The sequence below is a fragment of the Pseudophryne corroboree genome, chromosome 2 (assembly GCF_028390025.1).
Source record: "Pseudophryne corroboree isolate aPseCor3 chromosome 2, aPseCor3.hap2, whole genome shotgun sequence".
Taxonomy (NCBI): Eukaryota; Metazoa; Chordata; class Amphibia; order Anura; family Myobatrachidae; genus Pseudophryne; species Pseudophryne corroboree.
In genome coordinates this window covers 689,449,994-689,472,171 of record NC_086445.1, presented here as the reverse complement: position 1 = coordinate 689,472,171, position 22,178 = coordinate 689,449,994, and the positions used below count along the sequence as shown (strand labels likewise).

General features: G+C 46.1%; 1 long non-coding RNA gene across 1 annotated transcript in view; it reads left to right on the top strand.

Annotated features, from left to right (window-relative positions):
- The first annotated feature begins 416 nt into the window (after positions 1 to 416).
- The window catches only part of LOC135051089 (uncharacterized), a 57,527-nt gene continuing 35,765 nt past the window's right edge, over positions 417 to 22,178 (top strand). Inside the window, exon 1 of the long non-coding RNA XR_010242030.1 lies at positions 417 to 948. This is a non-coding gene — a long non-coding RNA (uncharacterized LOC135051089). The remainder of the gene's footprint in view (positions 949 to 22,178) is intronic.

Here is a 22,178-nt window from a genome sequence, read left to right as displayed (position 1 = left end):
GGAACCGTGGGTGCGCACTATATGGCCAGGCAACAAGCTGAAGGGGCCGGGCTGCATGATGAGGCTCATAGCGGGTGGAGCTGAGGGAGCCTCCCAGAGTGCAACTTCTCAAAGACATTCAGTGTGCTGAGAGGCCGGGCCGACTGATGAAGCGGCCAGCAGGTGGAGCAGAGTCAGATGAGAGGTGCAGGAATAACCTGCAGACTGGGTGGCTGGTGGTGGGGTAAGGTGATTACTGGAAGGACAACTGACAGAGGGACACGCTGATGCTGATGATAATGGCTGCAGCCTGCTTCTCACTCAGAGGCAGATTGTATGCCTGTGACAGTGTGAGCAAAAAGCAGCCATTATCATCAGCACAGCGTGTCCCTCTGTCAGCTTTTGCGTTGGATCCAGGTTTAAACAGGGTTACATGGGGGTTGTGCGCCCCCCTCCCCCAGGGGATGTATTCATTCCTCACTTGAACTAGTTCACTTCAGCTTCCTCTCCTCCTCACTCATGTTGCCCCGCCCCCATATGATAGCTCCTTCCTCGTCCCCTGCTTCCCCTGACTGGGCTAGACAGAGGGAGACTGAGACACTCAGAAGACATTCCCCAACTGTATCTCTGCTCCTCCCCCACTCCACCTCTGAGTTTGCTCTCCCCACCCTTCTGTGCCTCAACTCCCTCTCCCATATGTGCCTCAGCTCCCTCTCCCATATGTGCCTCAGCTCTCTCTCCCATATGTGCCTCTGCCACTTCCCTCCTCTGTGCCTCGGCCCATTTGCCTTCTGTAATTCTGACACTATCTTCACCCCCTCCCCTTCCCCGTGTGCCCCTGCCCCTTTCTGTGTACCTCTGCTGCTTCCTCATGTGTTCCTCTGCCACCCCCATCCCACTATGGCTGGTCGCTGAGATCAGTGGCGAAGACCATATACAGCGCCACATAATCCATCTAAAGGATAATAGGTAAGCACACTTTTCTATTGATAATTTTATAATTTTTCTTTGTGTGTGTGTATATATATATATATATATATATATATATATATAAAATTTTACGTGTGTGTGTATAGATGTATTTATTTACATTTCTGTTTTACATGTACTTGACTTATTTACATATCTGTTTTATGTGCGTACATATATTTATTTTACATTTCTATTATATGTGCATGTGTGTATACAGTATACATATATATACACACACACACACACACTTTTCTTTACATGTCTACTTTAGCAGTGTGTATTTGTGTGTCTGTGTATGTGTGTGCGTATATATATATATACATATAAAAATAGCGAAAAGGGCGGCACTCCAATGGTTTTGGAAAAATAAACAGCTCACCAAGCCAGCTTCATTTCAATCAACGTTTCAGGTGTCTTTATTAGCACCTTTCGTCACCTGACGAAAGGTGCTAATAAAGACACCTGAAACGTTGATTGAAATGAAGCTGGCTTGGTGAGCTGTTTATTTTTCCAAAACCATTGGAGTGCCGCCCTTTTCGCTATTTTTGTTTGCTGGGCCTTGTAGTACCACGGGAAGGCACCCTGGTATTTACTTTCTGCTGTAGGAGTGCCGGTCGTATCCAGAGTTATATATACATATACATATACACACATATAGAGAGAGAGAGAGGCCGCGGCACTCACGGGGATAACGCTCAAAACCACCTCAGGTGCAACATCTCTCAATAGGACATCTAGTACTTCTAAAGTCAGTCAATGTTTCATTTTATTTCTAAAATTTTGTCAGTACACGTCCCTGTGGTGGTATTAAGGGTTAGCCCCGTGAGTGCCGCGATCTGTATCTATATCTATTATTACCCCCCCTGAGGGCACCCGGGCATCTTTAATTTATAAATTTATGAATTTTATATGTAAAATTTATTATTTTGCAACAGTGACTGGAATGAAGGGGACCAGTAATGAGGGGGGTAAGCATAATAAGACAGATGGGGCCAGGAACAGGAAGTGTGGAGGCGACCTGCAGATACTGAGTACAGTTATTACAGGGACCCGCATTGCCTGCACCCCTGTCATGTCAATGAACATGGGAAAAATGAGAGAGGGAACCTAACAGACTGGCTCATGGTGTGTGGAATTACGTGAATTTCGGCTACTGCTGTGTGGCGTAATGTGAATTTTGCATCATACTGTGTGGCATAACTTGAATTTATCCTCATGCGGTGTGTTATAATGTGAATTTTGGCTCATACCGTGTGGCATAACTTGAATGTATCCTCATACTGTGTGGCATAACGTGAATTTCAGCTCATACTGTGTGGCATAACGTGAATTTCAGCTCATGCTGTGTGGCATAACGTGAATTTCAGCTCATACTGTGTGGCATAACGTGAATTTCAGCTCATACTGTGTGGCATAACGTGAATTTCAGGTCATACTGTGTGGCATAACGTGAATTTCAGGTCATACTGTGTGGCATAATGTGAATGTCAGCTCATACTGTGTGGCATAACGTGAATTTCAGGTCATACTGTGTGGCATAATGTGAATTTCAGGTCATACTGTGTGGCATAACGTGAATTTCAGCTCATACTGTGTGGCATAACGTGAATTTCAGGTCATACTGTGTGGCATAACGTGAATTATAGCTCATACTGTGTGGCATAACGTGAATTTCAGCTCATACTGTGTGGCATAACGTGAATTTCAGCTCATACTGTGTGGCATAACGTGAATTTCAGGTCATACTGTGTGGCATAACGTGAATTTCAGCTCATACTGTGTGGCATAACGTGAATGTCAGCTCATACTGTGTGGCGTGATGTGAATTTTGGCTCATACTGTGTGGCATAACTTCAATTTATCCTCATACGGTGTGTTATAATGTAAATTTTGGCTCATACTGGGCCAGATGGCCTTGAAAAGTGATAAAATGGAGAGTGATAAAAGGACCAGCCAAAAAGCTCCTTACTGCCATGTTACAGGCTATGTTTGAAAAATGACAGGAGCTGGTTGGTTGGTAGTTTAACTCTCTCCATTTTATCACTTTTCAAGACTTAGGGGTATATTTACTAAGCCTTGAATGGAGAGTGGATGGTGATTAAAGTCCCAGCCAACCAGCTCCTAACTCATTTTTCAAACACAGCCTGTGACATGGTAGGATCTGATTGGCTGGTACTTTATCATCCGAGGCTTAGTAAATAGACCCCTTAGTACATCTGACCCACTGTGTGTCGTAATGTGAATTTCGACTCTTACTGTGTGGCATAATGTAAAATTTGTCTCCTACTGTGTGGCATAATATTCATTTTGACTCATACTGTGGGGTATAACGTGAATTTCGGCTCATACTGTGTGGCATAATGTGAATTTGGTTTATACTGTGTGGCGTAATGTGAATAAGGGGCACTACTGACAGTAGCTGGTGAGCATTAGGACATGTCTGAAAAATGCTTGTGTCCTGCATGTAGAGAGAAAGTGATGGCATGGAAAGAGGCAGATGTGGCTCTGATGGCACATGTTTACATTTGAAACTTTAGTTGTGTTATATTAAAACTCAATTTTTTGGCCCCCATAAATCTCTTGTACTTTTCAGAGTGGCCCACTCAAAACCAGGGTGTAGGTACCGGTGGGTACAAAGTGTGGGGTGTGTGTGTGTGTGTGGGGGGGGGAATACATATGCACCTAGGCCCACCACTCTAGTTCCGCCACTGGGTCAGGGACAGGTTGGAGATATGTAAGCAGTGATAGGGAGCAGGGGCAGCTAGGACTCAGGGATATGCTATAGCGGACAGTCAGTGCCAGCCGGTGTCGCACCATTATGTTTAATTTTATTTCTCTGGGGTGTATTATATCTACTTTTATTATTAGGAACTAGGGAGAAATTAAATTAAGCCATGTGATTTTACTGAGGGAATGTAAAACAGTGCCAGACATGTCCCTCTGCAGTGCTAGACACGCCTAAAAGGTGGTGCTAGACACACCCAAAAGGCGGTTCTAGACACGCCCAAAAGGCGGTGCTAGACACATCCCACCTGCGGTGCACCCCCTAATAAAATGAGCTGCGCACGCCTATGATTCCTAGTTATCACAAAAAGCGCTGTTTTAATTACAAAAACAAATTATCGTGGCTAATTGTATACCATCTAAACAATATTCTGTAACCAATGTTAAAAACAATGTTTATCTGATGTTTTCTTTTGATGTCCCATCCCTAATACCCTGTACAACTGCGAATAAATTAGGGGTGGAAACAAGAAATGTAAGTGGTCCCACCCATGGGAGTAACAGGTTGGGATTGATTTGACAGCAGCAGCATACTGATAGTTAGAATACCTTCCCCCTCTGGCCATTACCCCTCCCCTATCCTTATGGCTGTTTCTAGTGTGAGATTTAAAAATGCACTCCCCCACCCCACCCCCATATAAAAATTCAAAAAATGTTCCCCACACCATATAAAAAAAAAAAAAAATTGCAGTGAGAGGGGGTGGTCTCATTAAAATAGGTGTGGTCTAGCAAAAAATGGGAGTGGCCTTACAGGAAAAGACTACCTTACACCCCTGTTTTTGACCCAGTACCAACCAACTTTGGCCACCTCAGGGGAAAAAAATTTTCCACCATATTAAGCCAACTCAGTAATGCCCCTTGCACCATATTATGCCTAGATACATTATGGCCTACAGTAAAGCTTCTAATTACTTTTAAATTACCTGTTCATTGCCATGGGTTTCATGCACTGGGTGTCATGCTCATTGCCAGGGGTTCAATGCTCTGGGATCCAAACTCATTGCCATGGGTTTCTTGGTCTGGGACGAGTGTCATGCTAGTTGCAAGGGGTGTGTAATGCTAGTTGCCAGGGGTGTGTAATGCTAGTTGCCAGGGGTGTGTAATGCTAGTTGCCAGGGGTAATGCTCGTTGTCAGGGCTCAGGGGTAATGCTCATTTTCTCTGGGTGTGTAATGCCAGGGATGTGTAATGCCAGGCAGGGGTGTGTAATGCTCATTGACAAGGGTGTGTAATGCTCGTTGCCAGGACTCAGGGGTAATGCTAGTTGGCAGTGGTGTGTAATGCCAGGCCTGGGGTGTGTAATGCTTGTTGTCAGAGCTGTGTACAGTGTTCCACAGCTCGCCAGCAACTCCTCTTCTCCCCTGCCTCCCTGTCATAGTTCTCTGCTCTGGGGGCCGAGTTCCACGAAAAGACGCGTTTGCATCGTGATGTCATGATGCAAACAAATCATTCCATGAAACTCCACCCATGAGCGGAGTACGAATGACAGGGAGGAGGGGGAGCATACAGGACATTGAATAGTGCCGCGGCGGGTGCCCCGTGCGATTGTATGGCTGGCCCACTGCTAGAAACGTCACTGCCTATCCTTAGCCTAAACCTAACCCTCCCCGGTGGCACCTAAACCTAACCCCCCTTCCTGCAGCCTAACCCTAACCCTCCCCCCACTAACCCTAACCCTCCTCGGGGGTCAGTGCCAGATTAAGGTCCACATGGGCCTGGAGCCGAAATTTATGAAGGGTCTATTGTATGCCGCTGCAGGGTGTGTAACCTGTTCTGTATCACTTACGCCATCTATAGATGCAAAAGACTGTCACGACGCTGCCGGCCAATTCCACAAATACGCCAATTTGAGAATTGCCACATGTGACATGGGGGACACACGGGATTAATCAAATACCTTAGCTGCCACCAGCAAGAGGAAAATTAGCATCTGAACGCAAGGTAGACTTCGCTTCTACTTGTCACACACTGCAATACTTAGAAAAGTAGGTAGATTTGAGCCACACGGGCCCAGAGTTCATAAGAATCACAGAATCGGAACTAAAATTAGATATTTCATTTTAAGAATACTTCAGAGCTTTAGTTACAAAAAGGTTACAAAGATTATTAAGAATATTTTAAAAATACACAGAATACAGCAATCTCAACAAATGAAAAGAAATAAAAAATACAGAAAACCTAACTCACTTACTCAAATGAAGGTAGTTCTGTTGTGGGGGAGTTTCACAGAATAACTCAGGTCATCTCCAACATATTGTTGAGCCCCCAAGAGATGCACTCTCTGTCCTCGTGAGAGGCACAGATATAGGGGGTTATTCCGAGTTGATCGCTAGCTGCTGTTGTTTGCTGCATAGCGATCAGTGAAAAAAATGGCTAATCTGCGCATGCGTATGCACCGCAATGCGCATGCGCGTAGTATGGGTATGAAGTCCTTTTGTGGTTTTGCACTGGTTTTAGTGACGATTCCAATCGCACAGCCGAACGTAAGGAGATTGACAGGAAGTGGGAGTGGCAACTGACCATTTTCTGGGAGTGTTTGAAAAAAAGCAGGTGTGGCCGGGCGGGTATCTCATGTCATTACCGTGTCACTCGTCGCAGCAATCATCGCACAGAATAAGTATCTACAGGGCTGGTCTTGTTCTGCACAAAATGGATTTGCTGCTGCGTGGCTGCACAAGCGTTCGCACTTCTGCAAAGCGAAAATACACTCCCCTGTGGGAGGCGACTATGCGTTTGCATGGCTGCTAAAAGTAGCTAGCGAGCGATCAACTCAGAATGACCCCCAGCTTCATCAGCCCCCGCCCTTGGGATTTTTAACTACTTCCCTGCTGGACACTACACATACACCAGTTTTACATACTTGGTGCTTGGCAACAGGCAGGGGGGAGGGGGTATAGCCCATAGGCATACTGTTTGAATCTCTTTCAAAGAGAGTGAGGTCTGGGCTCTGGGTGTCACATCTTCCTAAACATGGAGTGTGGACTTGAAGTTCTAGAGGTTTATGACGTTAGCCAGGAAATAGGATTCCAGAACATTTGTTAAGTTCGTTTAACTTTCAGGGAAATGCAATACCTTATAATACTATGGTTCAGGCCGCTGCGACCGCTGAACGCAAACAATAACCCCTGCGATGTGTATGCACGTTGCGTATACATGCCGACACGCTATGCGCACGATACAGCAACACGTGTGGCTGAATACACCTCTATACCCAAACAAGAATGGAATGCGACACCAGTAGTATATGTTATGCTGTGGTCCAACGCAGCAACAATATATATTTACTCAAAAAGATATACACAGAAAACACAACAATATCACAGAGAAGAGCTACAACCAATAGTACATACGTTTGTTCGCCAGCAACTCTCGGATCCGGTCCTCAGTCAGTCTTAGCAAGATGATCTACAGAGAATAGACTGAGGCCGGCCAGGAGGCCTTGCTTTTATACATTGGTCCAAAACACAATACAAAGGGAACTGTAAGCTCTTCTTCCATAGGTCAAGGGTTAGTTCATTTACAGTACATGAGGGGTCATAGGTTGAACAGGTGGGCGATACTTGGTCCAGGTGTACTTGCAGAGGTCCGCCACTGGGTTCCCACCGAATATCATGAGTACAGTAATTACAGTAAGTTATGAATATTGTATTCCTGCGCATATCTATGCGCAGAAGCATGCTATAATCGGCAAACTATGATGGGAATGTAGCCCTTGAAATACTGTACATCTGGATACCAAACACTATGTCCTAACCTAGTTCTGTCCCCTCACATCCTGTGAAGCTGGATATCTCTGTTGTTCTATTTCCTAAGTAAATGTAACTTGCTGGTGTGGTGTGTGTAGACTATGTGTAAATTATGCACTATGTGGATAAAATATTGAATATGTCTTTGTGGCTCTTCTATGCGAATGCGTATGCTATTGTATTTACTCATACCACGTGCCAGTACGCAGGGCTCGTGAACCATTGTACGTAGCGTGCGTGTATGTGCACGCACAGTGAGTACGCACCTGCACAGAGGCCACTCTGTGTGGTGTTTGCATGTGCTGAGTGTAGGTGTAATATTTTCGACTTCAACAGTACACCCTTTGGCAGTAAACAATAACTGCCATAAATGATTAACAAACAGAAAATATTTCAAAACCACATAATGGGCGACCTAGGCACACATATGTACTTATTTCGCAAATCAGACATCGACTTTGGTGGGGAAGATGCCCTGTTGAGACATCCTCTATATGCACTCAGCGGTCAAGGGACCACTGGTTGGGTGTGGGACAACATTCAACCTATAGAGTATGCTGGGACTGAGTTATAGCCTAAGATGTCTGATCTGGACGAACATTGCATACATACATGTACCTATGTCATTTCACACTGATGTCCAGCTTCGGTGGAAGTTTTGCTGGGTAGAGGGAGAGAACACAAAGAGATGGTGAAAGAAACAGGCCATGAAATTCATTTACATTCCTATCACAGCACTGTCTCTACCGTCGGATCGTACACCAAATCTGCTGCATTCATAATGCACCCACTCCTTAGACTCATCAAATTAGCATTATGCTTTTTTCGCAGCGTCAAAATCCGAACACATCGAAATATCAGGCCGATAATTATGACAACACCCAGGATACAGAGGAGAAACGTTCCCACACGTGCAATCACATTTTGTACCCACTCTCCTAACCTAGAGAACCATTTGAGTGGGTTCAACCATGAGGCCCATCCAGTCAATTCATTACCCACAGCCGCTAAAGTGAGATTGTGTTTCCTTCTGAACTCCCACTTCAACTGCAAGACCCACTTCAACTGCAAGATCGATGATCTCCGTTAGGTCCTCAGTACTGTTTGTAATATACGTGCAGCACTTCACACCATATTGAGTTACCAAAGTAACCCAATACCCACCTGTCACGACTGTGACATAATTCAAGACCATCCTGTGTTGGACCAGTTCCATCTTGTAGGCCTGTAGTTCCCTACCTGTATACCTAAAGGTGTCATCATACATCTCAGTGATATTATCTATCAAGTTCGCTAGCGCATGGATGTACCTATAATTTATAATTCCTCTGGCAGTATGGGTGATATCTAATGCAAGAAGAATCTGAATCCCGGTGGATTCATGGATTAAATTAGAGGCTGCAAGATCTCCCCTATCTATGATGTGTCTCTTGAAAATGTGTTCGTAGTGGGTGTGAGTATAAGGAGGCGAGGCGCTGAGTGAATGTCTTTCATTTTGTCATGTACGATGGTCATGACCTCTGGTAGTACTCTGCCTATGTAACACAACCCTTCAGAGATCAGAGTAAGCCACTTTACGCCTTTCTTCCACATATGAAATAGGCGTCATCTGGAAGAACATAGGGGACAAAATGCATCAAGATCATGTCACAAATAACTTTCACAAAGAAACCCGTCCCCAGCTCTTCCATCTGTTTGGTACAAGTATCTGGCTGGATGATGTGCACACAATATTCCTGTGACACCTTTCCAGCCCACATGGTTTTGATCCCACGTGTATACCTGTATCGGAAGTACCTCCCACTTGTGGTTATCCCAAGTACAAGTTCAGAGTTGATGGGTTCTTTGTCAGCTCTGTGTGAGAAGGTCATTGTCTGATTGTTCCAAGTCACTTCCCAATTTGCTGGTTTCCGGAAATTGGTTATGTTGAAACACAGTAGTGACCTATCTACGTGGTACTGGTGGAGCTTTAAGCTAGGGGGTCTAGCTATATTGAATTTTCTGACCACCAGTCTCCCCCATGCAATTCGAGTACCTCATTTACCGTTAATGGGTATGGCACTAATCCCGATATACTCTGTCCTTGAGGTACTTGTGAGCACACCCAGCATTCCGTTTGGTTTAAGACCGTACCCACTAATGAGTGATAGTCACTCAAAGGATGTCCGTCAATATTGATATTGTTTGACTGACATCTCTGGATGCACCCATCTTCAACTATGTTATCGCAGTACATACATATGCAGTATTCATCAGACAATAACCCTTCACATTGCCTCCGAGCTCCGTGACTACCAGATCTCTTACTGATACCAACTTTGACCAAAGTGATGGACTGATCCTGGGGTCCTACAAATTCATCCTCTCCATCAGAACCCATTCCAGATCCTTGCTCGACTTCTTGGGAGCCCTCACAAAAACAAATTGTCCTGATCAAAAATAGAATCACAAGAAAAATCCGGAATACAGTCTCTTGATGTGGATCCATTTCGATAAGGGAGAAAAAAGGGGAGGAGAAAAAAATGAAGAGGAGGGGGGTGTTTGTAGAGAGAAAAAAAATGTAAGACAACCGTCCTTGATTTTGCTTTCCACCACGCTCAGGTGCCGTTCAACAGTCCTGCCTTTCAGCCTTCCCGGAATAGATTCTCTAGTGATGTGAGGTTTTCTTCGCCTTTCTCCTCACGAGTTTTCTCCGGGTCGGCGACCTTCTTGCAGTGGGACGAGTGGACCCAAGTCTCTCGGCAACCTTCAGTGCTGTCGTGCTGGTCAACAAAACTTGGTCACCTGTCTATGAGGCAACCTGAGCGTAGAAAATTTTGAATCATCACATAGTCCCCAGGTTCACTTTCATGACAATTACTGTTTGGTAGGTCAGGAATCGCCAGTTTCAGATTACTTTGCTGGTTTCTCAGTTGCTGGCTCAACCTAACCAAGTATTGCACATTTATTTCATTATTGCATTTCAGATTATCCTGGGGGTCTATCATTACATGGAGCTGTCGTCCAAAAAGAATAGCAAAGGGTGATAGGTTAAGCAGTGACCTGGGAGTGGTTCTGATGCTGTACAACAGTAGTGGCAGTGCTTCCGGCCACAACAGTCCAGTTTCAGCCATCACTTTGCTCAGCTTGTTCTTAATAGTGCTATTCATTCTCTCCACCTTCGCACTGGCCTGTGGCTGGTAGGGAGTATGTAGCTTACTATTAATACCCATAAGCTTGCACATGACCTGAAAGACTTCACCTGTAAAATGGGTACCCCTATCACTTTCAATAATCTTAGGGATACCATATCTACACACAAATTATTGTACAATTTTCTTAGTAGTGAATACAGTAGTATTTGTGGCAGCAGGAAATGCCTCTACCCAGTTCGAGAAGACATCAGTACATACCAAAACATACTTTAAATTCCTACAGGGTGGTAGCTGTATGAAGTCAATTTGTATTACCTGGAAAGGTCCATCTGTAGGAGGGATATGGGATGGCTCCGTTGGTATTGTCTTACCAATATTCTTCCTCAAGCATGTAAGACATGTCAATGCTTTCTTGCTCGCCTGAGAAGAGAACCCTGGTGCACTCCAGTAGGCTCTTACCAATTTGCATATACCTTCCTTGTCCAGATGAGTCAGACCATGTGCCACTTCAGCTAGGCTTGGGCGATATGCCCTGGGGGCCACTGGCTTACCTTGTCCATCTCTCCAGAGTCCTGAGGACTCCTGACCATATCCCTTTGCCTTCCAGACTGCCTTCTCCTGTAGGGAACACAAATTTTGCATTTCAATTAATTGTTGCGTGTTTACCGTATTGAAGGTCATCAGTTGTGTGGTGTTAATTTGTGTGGTGGTGCTTGCTGCTGATTTTGCAGCTTCGTTTGCTCGGCTGTTACCAAATGAGATTGGGTCTTGGTTGTAGGTGTATGCTTTACTCTTGATAAAAGCCACTCTGTCAGGTTCCTGTATGGCTGTCAGAAGCCTTTTGATGTGTGACACATGCGCCACAGGTGTGCCAGCTGCCGTCATGAAATTTCTGAGGCGCCACAGGGCCCCAAAATCATGCACCACTCCAAAGGCATATCTAGAGTCCGTGTATATATTAGCTGACTTACCCTTTGCCAGCTCACATGCTCTGGTCAGTGCTACCAGCTCAGCGACTTGTGCTGAGTGAGGTGGACCAAGGGGTTCAGCTTCTATGATATTTTCGTCATCTACAACTGCGTATCCAGTGCACAGGTCTCCTGAGTCAGTCTGTCTGTGACAACTACAGTCAGTGTAGAAGGTAAAGTCTACGTCTTCCAGTGGGTTGTCACTGATGTCAGGTCTCACAGTGAAAGTCTGGTTCAGGTATTCCATACAATCATGCGTATCAGTGTCTGCACTAAATCCTCCTTCACCATCATTCTCATCCTCCACCCTTTGTGCATGACAAGGCACACTCGGCAAGTAAGTTGCAGGATGTAGTGTGCTACACCTCTTTATGGTGATGTTTACAGGGTACATCAGTGATAGTTCCCACTTTGTAAACCGAGCGGATGAGACATGTCTGGTTTGGGCAGAGTTTAGCAAGGCTGATACTGCATGAGGTGTATGGATTGCCAGGTCATGCCTTAACACTACGTCTTCGCTTTTACTTACCAACAAAGCTATGGCTGCAACACTTCGTAGGCAAGTGGGGAGAGACCGTGCTACAGTGTCCAATTGTGCACTGTAGTAGGCTACCGGTCTGCTGGCATCACCGAGTTTCTGGGTTAGGACTCCTGCTGCGCACCCAGCACTTTCGGTTCCGTACAACTCAAAGGGTTTCTCGTAATCTGGCATCCCCAATGCTGGTGCTTGTGACAAACACTCTTTTAGTCTCTCAAATGCCAGTTTGGACTCCTCTGTATGAGACCCGTTCTGGTTTGTTTGAAGAGACCATTTCTTGCAGTGGTAGTGCCAGAATAGAGAACCCCAGAATCCAATTCCGACACATTCCGAATTTGTTGCTGGGTTTGCGGCAGAGTCATGTCACAGATAACTTGTATCCTGTCTGTGGTCAGTTGTCTGAGTCCTTGCGTCAAGCAGTGTCCCAAGTATTTAACCCTAGTCCGGCACAACTGTAATTTATCCTTAGAGACCTTGTGTCCTGTCTGGGAGAGATGAAACAGATGCTGTTTAGTGTCTGCCAGGGATGACTCAAATGAATCAGAGCATAACAACAAGTCATCAATATATTGTATCAGCACCGACCCATTCTCAGGTTGAAAGGATTGCAAACAGTCATGTAGGGCCTGGGAGAAAATATTTGGGCTGTCAATGAAACCTTGGGGGAGACGGGTCCAGGTGTACTGTACTCCCCTGTAGGTGAAAGCGAAAAAGTACTGACTGTCGGGGTGAAGAGGGACAGAAAAGAAAGCAGAATAGAGGTTAATCACAGTGAAGTACTTAGAGGTAGAGGGAATCTGCATGAGGATGACAGCTGGATTAGGCACTACGGGGAATTTTCTCTGGACTATTTTGTAGAGATGAGCGCCGGAAATTTTTCGGGTTTTGTGTTTTGGTTTTGGGTTCGGTTCCGCGGCCGTGTTTTGGGTTCGACCGCGTTTTGGCAAAACCTAACCGAATTTTTTTTGTCGGATTCGGGTGTGTTTTGGATTCGGGTGTTTTTTTCCAAAAAACCTAAAAAACAGCTTAAATCATAGAATTTGGGGGTCATTTTGATCCCAAAGTATTATTAACCTCAAAAACCATCATTTCCACTCATTTTCAGTCTATTCTGAATACCTCACACCTCACAATATTATTTTTAGTCCTAAAATTTGCACCGAGGTCGCTGGATGACTAAGCTAAGCGACCCTAGTGGCCGACACAAACACCTGGCCCATCTAGGAGTGGCACTGCAGTGTCACGCAGGATGTCCCTTCCAAAAAACCCTCCCCAAACAGCACATGACGCAAAGAAAAAAAGAGGCGCAATGAGGTAGCTGTGTGAGTAAGATAAGCGACCCTAGTGGCCGACACAAACACCGGGCCCATCTAGGAGTGTCACTGCAGTGTCACGCAGGATGTCCCTTCCAAAAAACCCTCCCCAAACAGCACATGACGCAAAGAAAATAAGAGGCGTAATGAGGTAGCTGTGTGAGTAAGATAAGCGACCCTAGTGGCCGACACAAACACCGGGCCCATCTAGGAGTGTCACTGCAGTGTCACGCAGGATGTCCCTTCCAAAAAACCCTCCCCAAACAGCACATGACGCAAAGAAAAAAAGAGGCGCAATGAGGTAGCTGTGTGAGTAAGATAAGCGACCCTAGTGGCCGACACAAACACCGGGCCCATCTAGGAGTGTCACTGCAGTGTCACGCAGGATGTCCCTTCCAAAAAACCCTCCCCAAACAGCACATGACGCAAAGAAAAAAAGAGGCGCAATGAGGTAGCTGTGTGAGTAAGATAAGCGACCCTAGTGGCCGACACAAACACCGGGCCCATCTAGGAGTGTCACTGCAGTGTCACGCAGGATCTCCCTTCCAAAAAACCCTCCCCAAACAGCACATGACGCAAAGAAAAAAAGAGGCGCAATGAGGTAGCTGTGTGAGTAAGATAAGCGACCCTAGTGGCTGACACAAACACCGGGCCCATCTAGGAGTGGCACTGCAGTGTCACGCAGGATGTCCCTTCCAAAAAACCCTCCCCAAACAGCACATGACGCAAAGAAAAAAAGAGGCGCAATGAGGTAGCTGTGTGAGTAAGATAAGCGACCCTAGTGGCCGACACAAACACCGGGCCCATCTAGGAGTGGCACTGCAGTGTCACGCAGGATGTCCCTTCCAAAAAACCCTCCCCAAACAGCACATGACGCAAAGAAAAAAAGAGGCGCAATGAGGTAGCTGTGTGAGTAAGATAAGCGACCCTAGTGGCCGACACAAACACCGGGCCCATCTAGGAGTGGCACTGCAGTGTCACGCAGGATGTCCCTACCAAAAAACCCTCCCCAAACAGCACATGACGCAAAGAAAAAAAGAGGCGCAATGAGGTAGCTGTGTGAGTAAGATAAGCGACCCTAGTGGCCGACACAAACACCGGGCCATTCTAGGAGTGGCACTGCAGTGTCACGCAGGATGGCCCTTCCAAAAAACACTCCCCAAACAGCACATGACGCAAAGAAAAAAAGAGGCGCAATGAGGTAGCTGTGTGAGTAAGATAAGCGACCCTAGTGGCCGACACAAACACCGGGCCCATCTAGGAGTGGCACTGCAGTGTCACGCAGGATGGCCCTTCCAAAAAACACTCCCCAAACAGCACATGACGCAAAGAAAAATTAAAGAAAAAAGAGGTGCAAGATGGAATTGTCCTTGGGCCCTCCCACCCACCCTTATGTTGTATAAACAGGACATGCACACTTTAACCAACCCATCATTTCAGTGACAGGGTCTGCCACACGACTGTGACTGATATGACGGGTTGGTTTGGACCCCCACCAAAAAAGAAGCAATTAATCTCTCCTTGCACAAACTGGCTCTACAGAGGCAAGATGTCCACCTCATCATCATCCTCCGATATATCACCGTGTACATCCCCCTCCTCACAGATTATCAATTCGTCCCCACTGGAATCCACCATCTCAGCTCCCTGTGTACTTTGTGGAGGCAATTGCTGCTGGTCAATGTCTCCGCGGAGGAATTGATTATAATTCATTTTAATGAACATCATCTTCTCCACATTTTCTGGATGTAACCTCGTACGCCGATTGCTGACAAGGTGAGCGGCGGCACTAAACACTCTTTCGGAGTACACACTTGAGGGAGGGCAACTTAGGTAGAATAAAGCCAGTTTGTGCAAGGGCCTCCAAATTGCCTCTTTTTCCTGCCAGTATAAGTACGGACTGTGTGACGTGCCTACTTGGATGCGGTCACTCATATAATCCTCCACTATTCTTTCAATGTTGAGAGAATCATATGCAGTGACAGTAGACGACATGTCCGTAATCGTTGGCAGGTCCTTCAGTCCGGACCAGATGTCAGCATCAGCAGTCCCTCCAGACTGCCCTGCATCACCGCCAGCGGGTGGGCTCGGAATTCTGAGCCTTTTCCTCGCACCCCCAGTTGCGGGAGAATGTGAAGGAGGAGATGTTGACAGGTCGCGTTCCGCTTGACTTGACAATTTTCTCACCAGCAGGTCTTTCAACCCCAGCAGACTTGTGTCTGCCGGAAAGAGAGATCCAAGGTAGGCTTTAAATCTAGGATCGAGCACGGTGGCCAAAATGTAGTGCTCTGATTTCAACAGATTGACCACCCGTGAATCCTTGTTAAGCGAATTAAGGGCTCCATCCACAAGTCCCACATGCCTAGCGGAATCGCTCCGTGTTAGCTCCTCCTTCAATGTCTCCAGCTTCTTCTGCAAAAGCCTGATGAGGGGAATGACCTGACTCAGGCTGGCAGTGTCTGAACTGACTTCACGTGTGGCAAGTTCAAAGGGCATCAGAACCTTGCACAACGTTGAAATCATTCTCCACTGCGCTTGAGACAGGTGCATTTCACCTCCTATATCGTGCTCAATTGTATAGGCTTGAATGGCCTTTTGCTGCTCCTCCAACCTCTGAAGCATATAGAGGGTTGAATTCCACCTCGTTACCACTTCTTGCTTCAGATGATGGCAGGGCAGGTTCAGTAGTTTTTGGTGGTGCTCCAGTCTTCTGTACGTGGTGCCTGTACGCCGAAAGTGTCCCGCAATTCTTCTGGCCACCAACAGCATCTCTTGCACGCCCCTGTCGTTTTTTAAAAAATTCTGCACCACCAAATTCAAGGTATGTGCAAAACATGGGACGTGCTGGAATTTGCCCATATTTAATGCACACACAATATTGCTGGCGTTGTCCGATGCCACAAATCCACAGGAGAGTCCAATTGGGGTAAGCCATTCCGCGATGATCTTCCTCAGTTGCCGTAAGAGGTTTTCAGCTGTGTGCGTATTCTGGAAACCGGTGATACAAAGCGTAGCCTGCCTAGGAAAGAGTTGGCGTTTGCGAGATGCTGCTACTGGTGCCGCCGCTGCTGTTCTTGCGGCGGGAGTCCATACATCTACCCAGTGGGCTGTCACAGTCATATAGTCCTGACCCTGCCCTGCTCCACTTGTCCACATGTCCGTGGTTAAGTGGACATTGGGTACAGCTGCATTTTTTAGGACACTGGTGACTCTTTTTCTGAGGTCTGTGTACATTTTCGGTATCGCCTGCCTAGAGAAATGGAACCTAGATGGTATTTGGTACCGGGGACACAGTACCTCCAACAAGTCTCTAGTTGGCTCTGCAGTAATGATGGATACCGGAACCACGTTTCTCACCACCCAGGATGCCAAGGCCTCAGTTATCCGCTTTGCAGTAGGATGACTGCTGTGATATTTCATCTTCCTCGCAAAGGACTGTTGAACAGTCAATTGCTTACTGGAAGTAGTACAAGTGGGCTTACGACTTCCCCTCTGGGATGACCATCGACTCCCAGCAGCAACAACAGCAGCGCCAGCAGCAGTAGGCGTTACACGCAAGGATGCATCGGAGGAATCCCAGGCAGGAGAGGACTCGTCAGAATTGCCAGTGACATGGCCTGCAGGACTATTGGCATTCCTGGGGAAGGAGGAAATTGACACTGAGGGAGTTGGTGGGGTGGTTTGCGTGAGCTTGGTTACAAGAGGAAGGGATTTACTGGTCAGTGGACTGCTTCCGCTGTCGCCCAAAGTTTTTGAACTTGTCACTGACTTATTATGAATGCGCTGCAGGTGACGTATAAGGGAGGATGTTCCGAGGTGGTTAACGTCCTTACCCCTTCTTATTACAGCTTGACAAAGGCAACACACGGCTTGACACCTGTTGTCCGCATTTCTGTTGAAATACTTCCACACCGAAGAGCTGATTTTTTTGGTATTTTCACCAGGCATGTCAGTGGCCATATTCCTCCCACGGACAACAGGTGTCTCCCCGGGTGCCTGACTTAAACAAACCACCTCACCATCAGAATCCTCCTGGTCAATTTCCTCCCCAGCGCCAGCAACACCCATATCCTCCTCATCCTGGTGTACTTCAACACTGACATCTTCAATCTGACTATCAGGAACTGGACTGCGGGTGCTCCTTCCAGCACTTGCAGGGGGCGTGCAAATGGTGGAAGGCGCATGCTCTTCACGTCCAGTGTTGGGAAGGTCAGGCATCGCAACCGACACAATTGGACTCTCCTTGTGGATTTGGGATTTCGAAGAACGCACAGTTCTTTGCGGTGCTTTTGCCAGCTTGAGTCTTTTCAGTTTTCTAGCGAGAGGCTGAGTGCTTCCATCCTCATGTGAAGCTGAACCACTAGCCATGAACATAGGCCAGGGCCTCAGCCGTTCCTTGCCACTCCGTGTGGTAAATGGCATATTGGCAAGTTTACGCTTCTCCTCCGACAATTTTATTTTAGGTTTTGGAGTCCTTTTTTTACTGATATGTGGTGTTTTGGATTTGACATGCTCTGTACTATGACATTGGGCATCGGCCTTGGCAGACGACGTTGCTGGCATTTCATCGTCTCGGCCATGACTAGTGGCAGCAGCTTCAGCACGAGGTGGAAGTGGATCTTGATCTTTCCCTAATTTTGGAACCTCAACATTTTTGTTCTCCATATTTTAATAGGCACAACTAAAAGGCACCTCAGGTAAACAATGGAGATGGATGGATACTAGTATACAATTATGGATGGACTGCCGAGTGCCGACACAGAGGTAGCTACAGCCGTGAACTACCGTACTGTGTCTGCTGCTAATATAGACTGGTTGATAATGAGATGTAGTATGTATAAAGAAGAAAGAAAAAAAAAACCACGGGTAGGTGGTATACAATTATGGATGGACTGCCGAGTGCCGACACAGAGGTAGCTACAGCTGTGGACTACCGTACTGTACTGTGTCTGCTGCTAATATAGACTGGTTGATAATGAGATGTAGTATGTATAAAGAAGAAAGAAAAAAAAAACCACGGGTAGGTGGTATACAATTATGGATGGACTGCCGAGTGCCGACACAGAGATAGCTACAGCCGTGGACTACCGTACTGTACTGTGTCTGCTGCTAATATAGACTGGATGATAATGAGATGTAGTATGTATAAAGAAGAAAGAAAAAAAAAACACGGGTAGGTGGTATACAATTATGGATGGACTGCCGAGTGCCGACACAGAGGTAGCTACAGCCGTGAACTACCGTACTGTGTCTGCTGCTAATATAGACTGGTTGATAATGAGATGTAGTATGTATAAAGAAGAAAGAAAAAAAAAACCACGGGTAGGTGGTATACAATTATGGATGGACTGCCGAGTGCCGACACAGAGGTAGCTACAGCCGTGGACTACCGTACTGTACTGTGTCTGCTGCTAATATAGACTGGTTGATAATGAGATGTAGTATGTATAAAGAAGAAAGAAAAAAAAAAAACCATGGGTAGGTGGTATACAATTATGGATGGACTGCCGAGTGCCGACACAGAGGTAGCTACAGCCGTGGACTACCGTACTGTACTGTGTCTGCTGCTAATATAGACTGGTTGATAATGAGATGTAGTATGTATAAAGAAGAAAGAAAAAAAAAAACCACGGGTAGGTGGTATACAATTATGGATGGACTGCCGAGTGCCGACACAGAGGTAGCTACAGCCGTGGACTACCGTACTGTACTGTGTCTGCTGCTAATATAGACTGGTTGATAATGAGATGTAGTATGTATAAAGAAGAAAGAAAAAAAAAACCACGGGTAGGTGGTATACAATTATGGATGGACTGCCGAGTGCCGACACAGAGGTAGCTACAGCCGTGAACTACCGTACTGTCTCTGCTGCTAATATAGATTGGTTGATAATGAGATGTAGTATGTATAAAGAAGAAAGAAAAAAAAACCACGGGTAGGTGGTATACAATTATGGATGGACTGCCGAGTGCCGACACAGAGGTAGCTACAGCCGTGGACTACCGTACTGTGTCTGCTGCTAATATAGACTGGTTGATAATGAGATGTAGTATGTATAAAGAAGAAAGAAAAAAAAAACCACGGGTAGGTGGTATACAATTATGGATGGACTGCCGAGTGCCGACACAGAGGTAGCTACAGCCGTGGACTACCGTACTGTGTCTGCTGCTAATATAGACTGGTTGATAATGAGATGTAGTATGTATAAAGAAGAAAGAAAAAAAAAACCACGGGTAGGTGGTATACAATTATGGATGGACTGCCGAGTGCCGACACAGAGATAGCTACAGCCGTGGACTACCGTACTGTACTGTGTCTGCTGCTAATATAGACTGGATGATAATGAGATGTAGTATGTATAAAGAAGAAAGAAAAAAAAAACCACGGGTAGGTGGTATACAATTATGGATGGACTGCCGAGTGCCGACACAGAGGTAGCTACAGCCGTGAACTACCGTTCTGTGTCTGCTGCTAGTATAGACTGGATGATAAATAATGATATAAAATATATATATCACTACTGCAGCCGGACAGGTATATATTATATAATGACGGACCTGCTGGACACTGTCTGTCAGCAGAATGAGTTTTTTATAGAATAAAAAAACACCACACAAGTCACACGACGAGTGTTTAACTTTTTCAGGCAGACAATCACAATATACTGGTGGTCAGTGTGGTCAGGTCACTGGTCAGTCACACTGGCAGTGGCACTCTGGCAGCAAAAGTGTGCACTGTTTAATATGTACTCCTGGCTCCTGCTATAACCTATAACTGCTCCCCAGTCTCCCCCACAATTAAGCTGTGTGAGCACAGTCAGATATTATACATAGATGATGCAGCACACTGGGCTGAGCACAGATATGGTATGTGACTGAGTCACTGTGTATCGTTTTTTTCAGGCAGAGAACGGATTATATTAAATAATAATAAAACTGCACTGGTGGTCTCACTGGTCAGTCACTAGTATAACTAACTAACTACTATCAGCAAAATTCTGCACTCTCTGAGTACTCCTCCTAAGCTCCAGTAAATGAAGTGTCTCACTCTCACTCTCCTATCTATTTCTAAACGGAGAGGACGCCAGCCACGTCCTCTCCCTATCAATCTCAATGCACGTGTGAAAATGGCGGCGACGCGCGGCTCCTTATATAGAATCCGAGTCTCGCGATAGAATCCGAGCCTCGCGAGAATCCGACAGCGTGATGATGACGTTCGGGCGCGCTCGGGTTAACCGAGCAAGGCGGGAAGATCCGAGTCGCTCGGCCCCGTGTAAAAAAACCTGAAGTTCGGGCGGGTTCGGATTCCGAGGAACCGAACCCGCTCATCTCTACTATTTTGTTTATCCCCCTTAGATCCTGCACTAGCCTGTAACCCCTCCCCCCACTCTTTTTCACAGGGAAGATGGGACTGTTGGCTGCGCTAGACATCCTGACTAGGATACCCTGCTGTAGCAGCCGTTCTATGACAGGGTATACTCCTAATTCCACCTCTGGTTTCAGAGGATACTGGGGGATTGTTGGAGCTATCCTGCCATCTTTTATTTGTACTACTACTGGGGCTCCATTCGCCATCAATCCAGTGTCCTGTCCATCTTTGGTCCATAGGGAACCCAGTATTTGTGAGATAATTTCCTCTATCTGTGATGGACATGTGTCTAGAACGGTAGAGTGTAACATTAGCCTTTGAGGGGTGTCTAACATATTCTGTACTTACTGTGCATGGCTTTCAGGGATATCTAAAAACACACCCTCATGGATACAATATATAACACACCGCATTTTACATAACAAATCTCTGCCAAGTAGATTAGTCAGAGCCAATGCAGCCAACAGGAAAGAATGTTTGGTATGCAAGGGCCCTATCGTAATCTCTGCAGGTCCACTCAAAGGGTACTGCTGCACTTTTCCCGTTACTCCCATTGCCAAAATCGTTTTGCCCGTGGTCATTATACCGGTTGGAGAGATTAGTACCGATCTGGCTGCCCCTGTATCTACAAAAAAAGGTTGTGGTGTGCCAGTTACATTGACCATGACCTCAGGTTCACCTCCAAGGCCAGCAATCGATTTCACTGGCTGCAGACTACAAGTATGACCTGACCTCTATTGTGGTTTTGGGCCCTCCTGCAGAGCATTGGCAGCTACTATATGTGAGGGGGATAGCTGTGAGTTTTCGGAGGCCTGCCAGTCCCTCCTTGGTGGGTACCTCCGTGTGTCCCCTCTATGTGGCTCGTAATCTCTCCTATATGTTCCCTGATCCCATCTATGTGTTTGATAATTTGTCTCGTGTTCTTGTCTAGGGAGTCTATACTTGTTATGTGTCCCTGTACTCCTACACTCCCTGGCAAAGTGTCCCTCCTTTCTGCAAGTATAACATATTTTTATCCGTTTCCAGTTTTCAGGGGTCTGGGGTTTTGGTTGGTTGGACATCCCTTCAAGTGCTTGTATACTTACCAGCATCAACCTATCCCCTTGTGACTCTTTGTGCTTAAGGATATTATGGTCGTGTTCGATAGCAGACTCTCTCAGGGCATCTACCGTAATTCCCCTCCAATTTGGCAAAGAGGTTTGTACTCTGTTTCTCAATTATTTCTGCAGGTAATCACCACACCTTAGATCACATATAGTTTGTGATCCTCCTTTCTGTATTTAAACATGACAAAGACCTTTCCAGTTTCAGCGAAGCCTTATAGGCCTTGCATTGCTTTTTAGCCTACTGCTTACTATAGAGCTATTATCTGGATTC